The 16383-nt window shown below is 35.6% G+C and overlaps 1 long non-coding RNA gene across 1 annotated transcript in view; it reads right to left on the bottom strand.

The window, feature by feature from the left end:
- The window catches only part of LOC121395164, a 29080-nt gene extending 16191 nt beyond the window's left edge, over positions 1-12889 (bottom strand). The window contains exons 1-2 of the long non-coding RNA XR_005962304.1: positions 12273-12889; positions 587-691 (exon numbers count right to left, since the gene is read on the bottom strand). This is a non-coding gene — a long non-coding RNA (uncharacterized LOC121395164). The remainder of the gene's footprint in view (positions 1-586; positions 692-12272) is intronic.
- Positions 12890-16383: the final 3494 nt, after the last annotated feature.

Genomic DNA, 16383 nt, shown 5'->3' with positions numbered 1-16383 from the left:
CCCTTAATATTCATCTAAATTAGGTATAGAGCAGGTGATTCATTTGGCAGACCCAGTGCCAGTTTAAGCACAATTAACACCTGGCTATCACCCCTTATGAACAAGATTTTATCCAGAAATCTCCAATAGACTCCATTTTATCCAAATAATCCAATTTTTTAAAAATGATTTCTTATTCTTTTCTTTTTTTAAAAAATAAAATTAAAAAAAAATTATTTCCTTTTTGTCTGTAATAATAAAACAGGATCTTGTACTTGATCCAAATTCAAGATATAATTAATCCTTATTGGAAGCAAAACCAGAATACTGGGTTTATTTAATGTTTAAATTATTTTCTAGTAGACTAAAGGTATGAAGTTGCAAATTATGGAAATATCTGTTATCCGGAAAGCCCCAGGTCCAGAGCATTCTGGATACATACTGTTTATTTTCATGGGGTTTTGCTATTTCTTGAACTAAACAGGGCAAACAGGAAGACTGAAGGTACTCCATGTTTGATCCTTGCCAGTAGATAATTCAATTATCAGAGCTCATACAATTTCCCCTGCCTAATGAACTTCTGCTTATCTGTAAACAAATGATTTACCTTGCAAGGACCAGACATGAAATCGCTCCAGTCTCCAGGCCTGCTCTTCGCTATAAAACACACAGGACACTTCACTATACTGTACATGTATCCAGCAAGGGATCTCTGTGGAATGAGAAAGCAAGGGTTCACTGGAAGAATGAAAGATGGGGGCAAGGTGCTCTGTAAAAAAGTATCCCATGTCAGTGCAAGGTTTTATTATTATTATTATTATTATAAGTATTATTATTATTATTATTATCATTATTATTATTATTAGTAGTATTATTATTATTATTATTATCATCATTACAATGTATTATTACCATGTATTATTACATGTATTTTTAGAGTGCCAACATATTGTGTAGCGCTGTAAAATAAATGTGTAAAATAATCGCATATTATGACATACATATAACATACAGAATTACATACATAATGACCAGTACAAACGGTGAGGAAGGCCCTGTGCAAAAGAGCTTACAAGCTAAAATGGGAAGGTAATGAGACACAAGGTCTGGGGGAGAAAGTAATTAAGTTCTGGGGTACCAAATTGGCACCTGCCCCCAATGAATTTGCATTTCCTCCTCCTTTAAAGTTTCTATTGGTCCCAGTGAAAAGCAATGGGACAATGTGCCTGTTGCATCTAATGCAGATGTTTTTGATTTCGCTGGTTACGTTGTCCCATGTGACTTCATACAGACTAATGTCATATGAATGTGATAAAAGTGACTGCATCTGTACTTCTTCTAAATCTGTTGCACATATATGTCAAACAAAGTTGCCAAACATGCACACTAGTATGATAAAAATATTTTCTAAATTCTCGGTGCCTTGAGTGCACTTTTTAAAGAAAGTCGATCTGACACATTCATTTTGAAATCATAAAATAAATGACCTGTTTTTTTTCTTATTCACTCTAACCCTCCAGTTCCACAGGGAGCAACTGTGTTTGAACACCTGAGAATTAATTATGTGATCGTTCCCATATGTGTTAGTATATGACGGCACTCCAGAGGTTCATTGGCCGTAAGCAGCAAACATAAAAGCATCTCTTGCTTCAGAAAATGTGCTGTGATTTCTAACTTTCTTAAACCACAAATAAAGGCTTCTGGTGCTGATATTCTCGGAGGGATACTTTAAAAATATCTGAAATATATTTATTAAAGGAATATAAAGAAGGTTTGCTCAGAGTGAAGACCAGATTATTGAATCATATCCAAAACACTGTTAGTTTAGAAATACATTTTAATAACGTTTTAGTTATGACTCTTGGAACATATGTTCCATTTTCATTATTAGAATAAAGCTAAAGACACAACTGATGGCATTGATTCATGAGCTTTAAACCTGTCACCCTAAAAAATAATTCCAAATCCTATTTTATTATTTCAGTCAAGCAAAATAAGCTTTTCTTACAATATATATAGTATTTCGATCTTGTTTCTTTTAGTTTTGGAATACACAATCACAGCAAGCAGGCAGCATTCATTTTGTGGACCTTGCATCATCCCAAAATCTAGTTTTTTGCACCGGAATGGGGGTCTGATACACAAGCACATGCACAGGCTACACAATTAGATGGTGAGGAGGGAGGGGCAGTGATATCTAGGAAGTGCAGAATGGCGTAGAGGAGGGACAGGCTATATATGATTGACAGCTGAGTCTTTTAAATGAGTTTAAAAGATGTATGGGTGTTTTAATAAAAAGAGTATTTTGGTACCACGTTTTATTTCAAAAGGACTTTTATTATACTACAGCTTTTTTTTGTTTGGGTGACAGGTCCCCTTTAAGGTAGCTGCTACTTGTAGGTCAGAGAAAACTGGCTTACTCCAAGTGCTTTCTGCTTCTTCTTGGTTCATTCTTCTACTGAGAAAGACTTTACTACTGTAAAGTAGATTGATGAGCTTATCATGGGCTCCTGCAGAGAACAAGAAAGTTAAACTGGACAAAGATATTCTACAGTATATTAATTCTTGTATTGGAAATGATTACCCAACTTATATGTAGGATTTTGTATTTCTTTTATCTTTGTCTCAGATAGACCATAAAGAGACCATAGTTAGTTATGTGCATACAACACTATGGGGCAGATTTACTAAGCTCGAGTGAATAATTCGAATGCAAAAATATTCGAATTTCGAAGTATTTTTTTGGGTACTTCGACCATCAAATTGGTCAAATTCGATCGAATTTGATCGAATCGAATGATTTGAACGATTCAAAGTAAAAATCGTTCAACTATCCGACCATTCGATAATCGATGTACTGTCTCTTTAAAAAAACTTTGACTTCATACTTCACCACTTTAAACCTACCGAAGTGCAATGTTAGCCTATGGGGACCTTCCAGAGCACTTTTCTAAGTTTTTTTTGATCGAATAAAAATCATTCGATCGATCGCTTAAAATCGTTAGAATCGTTCGATTCGAACAATCTCATCGTTCGATTGAACGATTTTTATGCGATCGTTGGATCGAAGCTTTTGTGATAAAATCCTTTGAATTCGATATGCGGATTTTACTTCGAGGGTTTTTTAACCCTCGAAATTCGACCCTTGATAAATCTGCCCCTATAAGTAATTAATTACCTTTGGGTGGATGTAACATTATGGGGGTTATTTACTAAAACTCGACTTTTTCTCACTTTGTTAAAAAAAAAAAATTGCTCAAGCTCCCATCTGCCACTGACTTTTACATGATTAAATCTCAAAAATTCAAATTTTTGACATTTATTAAAAGATCCGAACCAAAAAAGCGCAAACCTGAAAAGTCCACAAAAATGTATGGAAACCACAATTTTTTCAACTTGTTACACAATAACTACAACTTTTTCATATTGTCAAACAAAAGCCAGAGTCAAAAACAGCTGAATATCTCTAAAACCTAGAATAAAAGAAAGATCTTCCAGTTGTAAAAGGAACATCTGCCATTGACTTCTACATGATTTCGCCAGGTTTTAGCTGGAGTATTTTTATATTTGGAATTGATGCATTTTCCCAATAATAAATAATAAATGCTGGAAAATTCACTCTTTTTCAGATTTTTGGAGTCAAAAAGCCTCACCCGAAAAAAGTTGTTATTTAACAAATCCGCCACATAGAGTTATATTATAACCCTACCAATATTGTTATATGTTAAACTAACGTAAGCGTTTTGGTCATAGCATGTCCAGAAACCCAGTGAATGAATTTTGGGTCTTCATTCAAGAGGTAAAAGAGTATTAGGTCCAAATGAAGAAGCATATTGGCCTAGCTATCTTCACATACACAGAGATATTAATAATATAAGTAGCAGGTCCTCGGTGGCCAAGGAAAGACAAGGACAATCTGATTACTATGAAGTAGTAATTGCTATTAGGGGGTTTATTTTTTAAAGGTCAAATTTTAGAGTAATGTGAATTTTTTTAATCTCTAATTTTATTCACAATTCAAATGGTATGTTATTTATGAAAAAATTCTAAAAATGTCTAAAATTCGTTTGAATAGTCCTGACCCAAAAACTGCAATATAATTTGAAACAAATTTGAATGGAGTTTTCCTCCAAAATAAACTTGACTTTTGTGCATCAGATTTTTTTTATTCTCCCATTGAAGTCTACGGGGTGTCATTTTTGAAGAGAAACTTGGCAACCATTTTGCTCATCACTACTATTAACATCTTCAAATAGTTCAAGCGACCTCTGCCATTGACTTCTACATGAAGCAGATTTTAGGTGGAGAATAGTTGACGTAGAAATGTTTCCAGGGTCGAGGGTTGATAAATCTCACATTTGAATTCAAATTTGAGTTGGTGGTTTTAAATTAGAATTTAGAAATTAGAAAATTGGAATTTACCATTCGAACCTTAGTAAATCTGCCCCTTAATGTAGTAGTAGCAGGCTAAACTTAGGCATAATTCTTTAATTTGACACTAATTTTACACTTATTAACATGCTTGCAGATTTTTTTAAAAAACTTGATGTTATATAAAACTGGCCTTATTTTGGTTGTCCTCTTATTATGTAAGTTTACTTTTTTTCTTTTTTTTATATTCCTATAAAAAAGAAAGGAAAAAAGACTATCCTTCTCCAGGAACCTGCAATTTAGAAGGAATACTGTACAATTAGGAAAGGTGAGCTAAAAAAATGTGGAATTTTTCATTTCAAATCTTTGCGTTTGCTGTAACAGGAACTTTGCAGTTGTTGACAAGACCTACAAATGATCCTGAAATATTCAAGAGCCTTGGTGTTCCAATTCCGTTTGGCTTTTGTTTCTGTTTAAGGTCTTTTAAAAAGGATATCTTGCATCTCTGTAACAGGATACAGTTTGGAAATGATTTGGTAATGAAATCAGGGTGTTGACAATTTGACTTAGTAAGTATCCACAACCCACAGGGTAAATAGCATCTGCTTGATTTGTTTTACCGAAAATGGATGTTTATTAACCAATATCCAAGTGTTTCTCACATCTGTACAAAGTATCTCTGTGGCGGTGAGGTCAGATACTTCTGGGAAGAGCATTGCAGAAATTTCCCTCAAACCATTGTATTAAAATAAAGGTAATATTTTTGTCTTAGGGGCCGATTCACTAACTTAGAGTGAAGGATTCGATGTAAAAAAACTTCGAATTTCGAAGTGTTTTTTGGGCTACTTCGACCATCGAATGGGCTACTTTGACCTTCGACTACGACTACAACTTTGAATCGAAGGATTCGAAGTAAAAATCGTTCGCCTATTCGACCATTCGATAGTCGAAGTAATGTCTTTTTAAAAAAAACTTCGACCACCTAGTTTGCCATCTAAAAGCTACCGAAGTCAATGTTAGCCTATGGGGAAGGTCCCCATAGGCTTGCCTAACTTTTTTTGATGGAAGGATATTCCTTCGATCGTTGGATTTAAATCCTTCGATTCGAAGGATTTTATCGTTCGATCGAAGGAATAATCCTTCGATCCTTCGATCCTTCGATCGTACTATCTGCGCTAAATCCTTCGACTTCGATATTCGAAGTCGAAGGATTTCAATTCCCAGTCGAATATCGAGGGTTAATTAACCCTCGATATTCGACCCTTAGTGAATCAGCCCCTTATTCTTTTGTTCAGTGCACTGACATTTTTAATAGGATTGCAGATGAGTTTTGGGAAAGCAGAATCAATGCTGTTTCAGTTGAAAATACCAGCCAATTCTGTAGAGCTTTTAAATGTCACATTCCAATAATATTTTGAAAGAGATACTGTAAACATTAGTCAAACAGAACTTAGAAACACAATTTCGGAAATGATCAAAATCACATGTGATGAATAACAGCATCCCATAATTATTTCTGGTGCGTACTTTTGAAAGGAAAATATTCAAAGGCACTAAAATGCCATTCTGACAAAGTTTTTATGGGAACTGAGCCTAATGGCATGAATGGGTGTCAGGGCTTATTCATTAAAGATAAAGGCATTTCCTAGCGTCTCAGACTTTGCAACATGGGACACGGAAAAGCAATGATGTTAAGGCAAGGTTTTCTCAGAATGTTCTATTCCACCCTGTTGAGACAGGTGTTCATCAGACATTTACCATACATTTATTAATTGGACAAAATGTACAATGTGAGATAATAAGGAAGATAATAGAAACAGTGAAGAATTAAAATACTTCGAATTCGAATATCGAATTCGAACTTTTTTCATCGAATTTGTGTATTCTGCGGTCGAAGTAAAATCGTTTGATCGAATGATTAAATCCTTCGAATTGAATGATTCTAATGATTTTAACATACGATCGAACGATTTTACTTCGACTTCAAAAAATGCTGCAGAAGGTCCCCATAGGCTAACATAGCACTTCGGCAGGTTTAATTTTGTGAAGTATTGAAGTCGACGTTTTTTTTAAAGAGACAGTACTTCGATTATCGAATGGTCGAATATTCTAAATATTTTACTTTGAATCGAAGTCGTAGTATCCTATTCGATGGTCGAAGTATCCAAAAAATTACTTCAAATTTCTTGATAAATCTGCCCCTTAATGTTAATTACAAAACAGTTGCCCCAGAGGTAGCCAGGTTAGAAAAGGCTTTCATTTTTTTTAAAATTATTAAACAGAATCAGTAATGATAATCTGCCTGGCACTTTATGATTAAGAAGAAATGTAATTTTTTTACCTTCCTCTGGATAAAAGTGTAATGGCTTATGGAGTGCGTACAATTCACATGATAACAAACAAGTGCAATTTAGCACCACATGTTATAATCCAAAACAATCAATAAACAATAATTCCAAAATGTAGCTTCTCAAAGCATTGTTACAGGTAACTGCACTGGAACAATTTAAACACACTTTCCATTATAGCTGTGTTTAAAAAAAAAAAAACTTACTACAAATCCCTTATGCACATCAAATCTTTTCCTCGTGTTGAAGTGCTGCATAATTTGTTTGAATGAAAAAGTTATTTTTTTCTTTTCAAAACGCATCAGTTAATAGTGCTACTCCAGCAGACTTTTGCACTGAAATCTGTTTTTCAAAACAGCAAACAGATTTTTCTATATTTAGTGTTGAAATCTGATGGGGGGCTAGACATGTCAGTTTCCCAGGTGCCCTCAGTTATGTGACTTATGTTCTGATAAACTACAGTCACTATTTACTGCTGCACCCCCAGTTAGTGTGACCAATTATGTGGTTTCTAGATATGATAATATCCAGTGTATCTGCATTAATATATACAGATGCAGCCACTTTGGTTTGTCTGTTTAACACAGAATAACTAAAAACAGATATCCCATTTATCTAATTTAAAACAGAAAACTGTGTCACAACATCCCATCTAATTAAAGCATTCACCATTGCGAACAATGGTGCTTTGGTATCCTAATGAAAAGGTTAAATGCATTAAATGTGATTAGATAACACAGTTTATTCAATTAACCCTGAATCATGACGGATTTCATCGCATGCACAGTTGTTTGGGACCAGAAGACTGTGCCAACTTCGCATGCACCAATATGCCGTGGGGAGGGGAGCAGGGAGGGGGGGGGGTCTATGTAGGGTAGGAGGGAAGGGGATTTTAATAAAAAGGGTTTGGTTTTCCTTTAATGGTACTACCAACTGTAGTTCAGCTGAGTAAATATGCCGCAAAAGTGGCATAGTTTCAAATGTAAAGACTGCTGAAGAGACTCTTAATAAGTTTCAATCGCATTTTCAAACCCCGATCGTTCCCCAAAACCTGACCTGTATTTTCCAAATTATAGTTTGCTAAATCCTTCACCTAAAATGCTATAAAATGAAAGTAACACATTGAAGTCGATTTTAAAACTCCTGTTTTCTTTTACCACTTTTAATAAGCGCAGCTTTCATCATTTAAAAAATATAAACCATGCGCACTTCAACAGTGTTAGTGGTCATGCCACTCTATTAAAGGCAAAAATAGTGAGAACATGTAACATAAATCTGGGCTTTATTATAGCCGACCAATGGAATATTAGTTAACAGTTTTGATACAGATTTTTTGAGCGACCGTAAAAAAGAATAGATTTTTCCATGAAAATCTGATTTTGTTCTTTATTTCAATCTAAATACCTGTTGTAGCAGGCGGACCAGGCTCTGAGTCATACTAAATGGCTAATTGGAATATTTTTAATTTGAGGTCTCAAAGGAGTAACCCAAATAAATATTGAACACAGATCCTGTTAGTCACTTGGTATTGCAGCAAGCGTTTACATTTATATGTTTAGATTACATTCCAAACATTCACACTAGTAGGCTGAGAATATATTAGGGTTATGAATGCATTTTTCCACTGTCTATCAATGTATTCATAGCCTGTGAAATAACTGTAAATTCAGCTATAAATTCAATTACGTATTATATTTTGTAATAAATGGATCTTTATGTAGTGTACTGGGCTAGCCTGCTTTATTACTTTGCAGCTGCAAACCTTCTTATATTTTATTCTGGGCTGCAATATGTATATTATATCAATCAAAAGCCTGCTATCCATTCCTAAAGTAAATGTGCACTCATGTTGATTCCATATCCTGATTGCTTATGCTAAATCATCTCTATGACAGTCATAATGCAAAGGACCTCCATGAACCATCCAATTCTGAGATATACTTATCTGTAATATAAGTTCCAGTATATCAATAGGTGTGAATAGTAATATGATTTTGTTATTTGGAGACAAATCCGAGTTTTATTGACTACAGATGGAAAGAATCCCATAGGACCACAGTATATGTGTGTATATTTGTAGACTGAAATGTGCAACAATATAAACTAGATATTTCATATGACTTTATATTTCACTGCTGCATACTGCCCAATCTTGATATTGTCAAGATGTTCTTTTTTAACTTAATAAGGTCCAGATGTATGGTCGCCACTAGTAAATGCCCAGATACCACCTTTACATGAACATGGTTTGTTAGTTAATGTAAATATAAATAAAGTTGGTTGGCAGAAATTATCTGTCTGTCTATCGTCTAGCTATAGATTTTTGATTTTACTTGGAACATTCTAATGGCATATATGCTAGAAATCAGTTCATTTTATCTAAAAATTAAAATGTGTGACATGCAGTGTGGTTTATAGGATACATTTTAATTCCCAAGTATTTGAAAAGTAAATCATGAACTAAAACATTAGCTAGCCTTTTCAACCTTTAAAGTTACTGTGGGATATGGGATATGAATGAAGCATCTTTATCATGTAGAAAGATTACCTTTGTTCTTCTCTAAATTACAAAACAATCAACGATTTTAGAAGCCATTTTATAATGTTTTGATTGAATTATTTGCAATAAAATACAGAAAAAAAGGGCATAATTATTTTCGCCTTCTAAAAAACGTCCATATAAGTATTAGTATGGTTTATGGAGAGGAGGTTATATGTCAGTCTGCCAAAAACGACATCATGTCAGCTGCTGTGCTCTATAAACACATTACACACACCTTAAACAAATAATCTGCGGTAAATTAATTATATGTGCTAGACTAAATTCTCAAAGAACCCTCTCTGTAAAACTGAAAGCTAGAGTTTTTTTAAAAATTTTATTTCTAATATTCGAACAGAATGCAAAAGTGTAGACCCTGAAATCATAATATGAATCAGGTGTGAATCTAATAGCAATCTAACTTAGTGAATGGTTTATTGAATACAAATATCAGCTTTATGCGCGCTAGTCACTTTATAAACAGTGAGCTCATTTGAAAACATATTTAAAATGTTATTGTGGCAGATGAAGGGGTTAAGAACTATAATAAACAGAATGATTTTATATAAGAGTTGATTCTGATGACTTAAGTACCAGTACTAAACTATGCGCTAAATATTGGGAAGTGCTGATTTACATGATATATCAATAAAGGATAAATACATATTTAGTATAATACACAGAAGGGCATTTTTAGAGAGAGAGGGGGGGGGAGATAGATGAGAGATAGATAAATAGATAGATAATAGATAGATAGATAGATAGATAGATAGATAGACAGAGAGATGATAGATAGATAGATAGATAGATAGATAGATAGATAGCGCTATACAAAAACAAATATATACACACGTTAGACAGTTAGACAAGACAAGTACATAGACAGATAGATAGATAGATAGATAGATAGATAGATAGATAGATAGATAGATACATTAGCCAGGCATACAGATAAGTAGGTAGATAGATAGATAGATAGATAGATAGATAGATAGATAGATAGATAGATAGATAGATAGATAGATACATTAGCCAGGCATACAGATAAGTAGGTAGATAGATAGATAGATAGATAGATAGATAGATAGATAGATAGATAGATAGATAGATAGATAGATAGATAATAGATAGATAGATAGATGATAGATAGATAGATAGATAGATAGATAGATAGATAGATAGATAGATAGATAATAGATAGATAGATAGATAGATAGATACATTAGCCAGGCATACAGATAAGTAGGTAGATAGATAGATAGATAGATAGATAGATAGATAGATGATAGATAGATAGATAGATAGATAGATAGATAGATAGATAGATAAATAGATAGATAGATAGATAGATGATAGATAGATAGATAGATAGATAGATGATAGATAGATAGATAGATAGATAATAGATAGATAGATAGATAGATAGATAGATAGATAGATAGATAGATAGATAGATACATTAGCCAGGCATACAGATAAGTAGATAGATAGATAGATAGATAGATAGATAGATAGATAGATAGATAGATACATTAGCCAGGCATACAGATAAGTAGGTAGATAGATAGATAGATAGATAGATAGATAGATAGATAGATAGATAGATAGATAGATACATTAGCCAGGCATACAGATAGATAGATAGATAGATAGATAGATAGATAGATAGATAGATAGATAGATAGATAGATAGATAGATAGATAGATAGATGATAGATAGATAGATAGATAGATAGATAGATAGATAGATGATAGATAGATAGATAGATAGATAATAGATAGATAGATAGATAGATAGATAATAGATAGATAGATAGATAGATAGATAGATAGATAATAGATAGATAATAGATAGATAGATAGATAGATAGATAGATAGATAGATAGATAGATACATTAGCCAGGCATACAGATAAGTAGGTAGATAGATAGATAGATAGATAGATGATAGATAGATAGATAGATAGATAGATAGATAGATAGATAGATAGATAGATAGATAGATAGATAGATAGATGGCACACTGCTGAAGGCTTTTATATGGCTTTTAACTCAAGTGTGTAAAGAGGCATTCATCATATTTGATATGTGACAGTGCAACTCACTGTATTTTAAATGGTTTATTAACTTATCTGCTATGTAACGTGGGCTACATTAAAGGAACAGTAACACCAAAAAATTAAAGAGTTCACAATTTAATGCCCTGCACTGGTAAAACTGATGTGTTTGCTTCAGAAATGCTACTATGGTTTATATAAACAAGCTGCTGTGTAGCCATGGGGGCAGCCATGAGCCTCAAGCACAGGATACACAGAAGATAACAGACATGTTCTGAATAGTGATGGACGAATCTGTCCCGTTTCCGTCTCCAGAAAAATTTGAAAAACGCATTTAAGTCAATGGGCGTCAAAATTATTTTGACGTACGACAATTTTGACGTGAGTGACAATTTTTATTTGCGAGACTCTTTTGTACAAATGCATTAAAGTCAATGGGCGTCCGAATAATTTTGAGGTGTGCAAGTTGTGGAGTATGTTGTCTTAAATGTCCCTGTGGCCTGTTTTATATAGGACAAATGAGCAGGCCAGTTAAAGTATCGTTAAGTATCCCGCTCATTCAGGAACAGCAATAAGAAAACAAGAAAACAAGAAAGCATTCGATATAGGCACTTTTATGAGGAAGGGCATGGAGTCTCCCAGTTAAAGTGGCAGATTATTGAGAAAGTACAGGAGACATCAGGCCAGGATTTTAGATTAAAACTGGTACAGCATTAGAGTAATTGAATTTGGCTGTTGCAGACACAAACGCCACGTGGATTAAATGAAGAATGTAGTCTTGTTTTTTGTAATGTATCTGTTAGTAGATAATACATCTTCCTTTTTGTTTTTTACAGATTAAACCAAATTGTTGACTTCTCCAGGGAAAAGTAGAAATGCTTTAAAGGAGAAGGAAAGCCTTAAAAATAAACCCCCTCTCAGATGTTCATCTTAACCCCCTCTCCTGAAACGCTGCCTTATTAACTTTCAAATCCTTACCATTCTCACACAGTATTAGTTGAAAAATCCCCACTATTTAAAAGTTTGCCGCCGCCATATTCCTCTGTGCACGTCACTTCCCTTCCTCCACTGTAATGCTACTGTGCTCTCGCCAGAATTTGACCCCACTACGTCAGTTTGTAAATTGAATGCTGTGTTCGTACAGACGACTGTCTGACAGACCTGAATGCAGCTGATATCTCTGTGTACTGCTCCTGAGGAGCGCAGTAGCTTCCAAACTTATCTTAACTTCGGGGCGTCTCCATGGCAACGGGACAGCAGTAATCCTACTGGCGCTTGAGCTAGAACAGGCAGGGGCAGCGAGGTCAGCAATTCCTTTCAGGTCACGTGACGTCTATATGCTGGGGAAAGCTTTCGACGTTGTGCGCATGTACAGGGCACCTCAGAAACTAACTGCGCCTGCGTGTGCCCTGAATAGAAGAATTTCTGGACTGCAGCAGAGGTATACTTTGCAGAACAGCTTAAAGCTTTTTTTAAAATTGATTCCACCTTCAGAATAACTGACTAATTGTAGGAAAAAAATACTGATGGTATGTATATGTACATTTTACGGCCAATGATTAGAGCTTTATTTATTTTTAGCCTTTCCTTCTCCTTTAAGTAAGGGAAATTTTCTAAGTCTTATGGTATTTTTATGTTGCCTGTCTTCTAACCCTTTCCATAGAAAACTTAAAATAACCTGATTCAGTAACAATGATTTCTAGTGATGGGCGAATTTGCGCTGTCACATTCGTGACATTCGTGACATTCGGTGCATGCGCAGTAGATCCGTACCTGTAAATGTTCCTACTGCGCATGCGCCAGAAGACGCCGGTCAAAGCCGGAAGAAGATCGCGTGGGAGAAGATGGCGCCTGTGAACTCCGTGGACAGGACCTGCGCAGAGGGGTAAGTAACAAGTTAGGGGAATTTGCCCAGGGGGACAGGTAGGCCAGGGGGGAGGAGGGAGGGGGGCAACACAGGGGAGGGGTTTTGCGCCCAGGGGGTTTCCTTCTCCTTTAAGCATTCTATCCATGTGCTGGAGTTTTTTTCTATATATTAGTTCTGAAGAATCCCATTGTATACTACAGAGTATAGCTGTTATCTGCTGTAGATCCTGTGCCTTTTCTCCTTTTTTATCTTTGAATGGCTGCCCCCATGGCTACACAGCAACTTTATATAGTTTATATACACTATAATACAGTTGCTGAAGCAAATACACCAGTTTTACCAGTGCAGGGTAATAGTACATTCAATTTTCATTACTTTGAAACACATCATTTGTCGGGTTTACTTTTCGATAGCCTTTCTGAGACAAGTGCCTCATTTTTAAATTGTATATTTAAATATATGGAGCCTTTTATGTTTCTTAGCTGGTGCTACTAACCTAAGAAGGCAGAAATGCAAGCAGACAAACTGTATTTATATCTTGAAGTACTTTCAACTTTGGATTCGCCGAAAAATTCATGAATTTCCCACGAAATTCGCGAAACGTCGTAAAATTCGTGAAGCGTCGACGTCATCTCGTTTTTGACGCCGCAGTATGGGGTATAGTTTGATAAAAAGAAAATTGTTCAAGTTATTCAGTTGAAAGTGGTGATGGGCGAATTTATTCGGCGGGCGCGAATTCGTGGCGAATCAAAAAAACATACGCCGGGGTCCGTTTTTCCGACCCCGGCGTATGTTTTTTTGATTCGCCACGAATTCGCGCCCGCCGAATAAATTCGCCCATCACCACTTTCAACTGAATAACTTGAACAATTTTCTTTTTATCAAACTATACCCCATACTGCATCCTTTGGAAAATAAGTACCTTGTAGAAAAAGTTCAAATGTAGAACTGCATGTAACTGAAAGTGACAAGTTTATCATTAGAATGATGCAGTTGCAATAGGGGAAAACAGCACAGCCCTCTTTGACCAGATGGGTTAGTTCTCTACACCTCTCTCACACCTATTCAAGGAACAATTACATAAGTGCCCATTCATCATGTTTACATTGTATGATTCCTGCATTAGAAAAACCTAGTGAGTAGAAGTAATTCTACTTTCAGAAAGATAAGACCTTTTTCAGTGTAATGTTATAAGAACCGAGACCAAGTAAAATGCCATCTGCCATTATAAACGAATAATTCTAATGCTTAAAAACTATTTTCCTTTTCTGTGTAATAATAAAGCAATACCATGTACTTGATGGTTACAAAGCTGTAGGAAGCCATAATGGTAGCAAAGCAATCCTATTGGGTTAAATTGATTTCTAAATAGGTTTAAGCAGACTTAAAGGAGAAGGAAAGCTATGGAGGCATTTTATTTCCAATAGATTAGCTGCAATAGTGCAAGCTAGAATGCTATATTTATTCTGTAGAATGTTTTACCATACTTGAGTAAAAAGCTCTAGAAGCTCTCTTGTTTAGGATAGCAGCTGCAGTATTAGCTTGGTGTGACATCACTTCCTGTCTGAGTATTTCCCTGCTCACTTATAGCTCTGAGCTCAGATTACAGCAAAGAAGGGAGGGGAGGGGGGAGAGGAGCAAACCGAGCATGCTCTTGCCCAGGGCAATGAGGTTTAAGCTGAAGGCAGGAAGTCTGATACAGAAGCCCACGTGTACACAATAGAAGGAAAGAAATGCTGTGTTTCTTTTGACAGAGGACTCTCTGAGCTGCCCTACTTTGAGAGTTTACTGGTATATTAAGGTGGACCTTTCTGATAAGGCTTACTTACTTTTAACCTTTCCTTTTCCTTTAAGGTATAGATATCCAAATTACGGAAAGATTTCTTATCTGGAAAACCCCAGCTTCCCAGCATTCTGCTTGGCCAAATGCATAGTGTGATACTTTTAGGGGGTTATTTATTAAATTCTGAATGCCCAAAACTCAAAAAATTCTAGTTTTTTTGACTATAAAAGCTGAATTTTTAGTGAAAAACATAACTTTTTGTGATTTATTATACCCCGACTATGGAAAATACGAAATTCGAAAATCCGGCATCTCAGACCTGTTGAGGATGTACAGTATATAATGGGAGAAGTCCCGAAGATATCCTAATCTGCCCTGGGTTTTGTGCAAAAATGGAAGATATCGTGGTTTTTGGGCAAGAATCCGAATATTTCATGGTTTTCAGGCAAAAATCCGAGTTTTTCGGTGGAAAATCTGAAAAGTTAGTAAAATTTTAATTTCATACAATTTTCACAATTTTTTCGAGTTTTTTCACGAATTTTGCAGCAAAATGTATTGATAAATAAGGGGAAATAACCCATGCCGATTTGGTCAGAGTACATTTCAGAAAAAAATTAGATAAATTCAGATTTTGATAAATAACCCCCTTGATGTTACCAATCAATTTGTCCCCCCAAAAAGTTATTTGTTAGTTAATCTCTGCGGTTGTTAATAAATGGTTTAAGCACCTTGCTAGACTACTGCTTCTTATTTTGCATATTTTTAAACCACTATAATAGGCCTTTAGAGACTTGTCATTAGATGTTGTCTCAAAAGTAGAGATGTCGCGAACTGTTCGCCGGCGAACTTGTTCGCGCGAACATCGGGTGTTCGCGCTCGCCGGAAGTTCGCGAACGTCGCGCGACGTTCGCCATTTTGGGTTCGCCATTGTTGGCGCTTTTTTTTGCCCTCTCACCCCAGACCAGCAGGTACATGGCAGCCAATCAGGAAGCTCTCCCCTGGACCACTCCCCTTCCCTATAAAAACCGAAGCCCTGCAGCGTTTTTTCACTCTGCCTGTGTGTGCTGAAGAGATAGTGTAGGGAGAGAGCTGCTGCCTGTTAGTGATTTCAGGGACAGTTGAAAGTTTGCTGGCTAGTAATCGTTTTGATACTGCTCTGTTATTGGAGGGACAGAAGTCTGCAGGGGTTTGAGGGACATTTAAGCTTAGGTAGCTTTGCTGGCTAGTAATCTACCTTCTACTGCAGTGCTCTGTATGTAGCTGCAGTGGGCAGCTGTCCTGCTTCTGATCTCATCTGCTGACTGCTGCAATAACAGTAGTCCTTGTAAGGACTGCTTTTATTTATTTTTTTGTTGTTTTACTACTACTACTACTACTACTACTATAAGAGCCCAGTGCTATTAGTCTAGCAGTGTTGGGGAGTGGGACTGGTGTGCTAA

The sequence above is a fragment of the Xenopus laevis genome, chromosome 6S (genome assembly GCF_017654675.1).
Source record: "Xenopus laevis strain J_2021 chromosome 6S, Xenopus_laevis_v10.1, whole genome shotgun sequence".
NCBI lineage: Eukaryota > Metazoa > Chordata > Amphibia > Anura > Pipidae > Xenopus > Xenopus laevis.
This window is presented reverse-complemented; position numbering and strand designations above follow the sequence as displayed.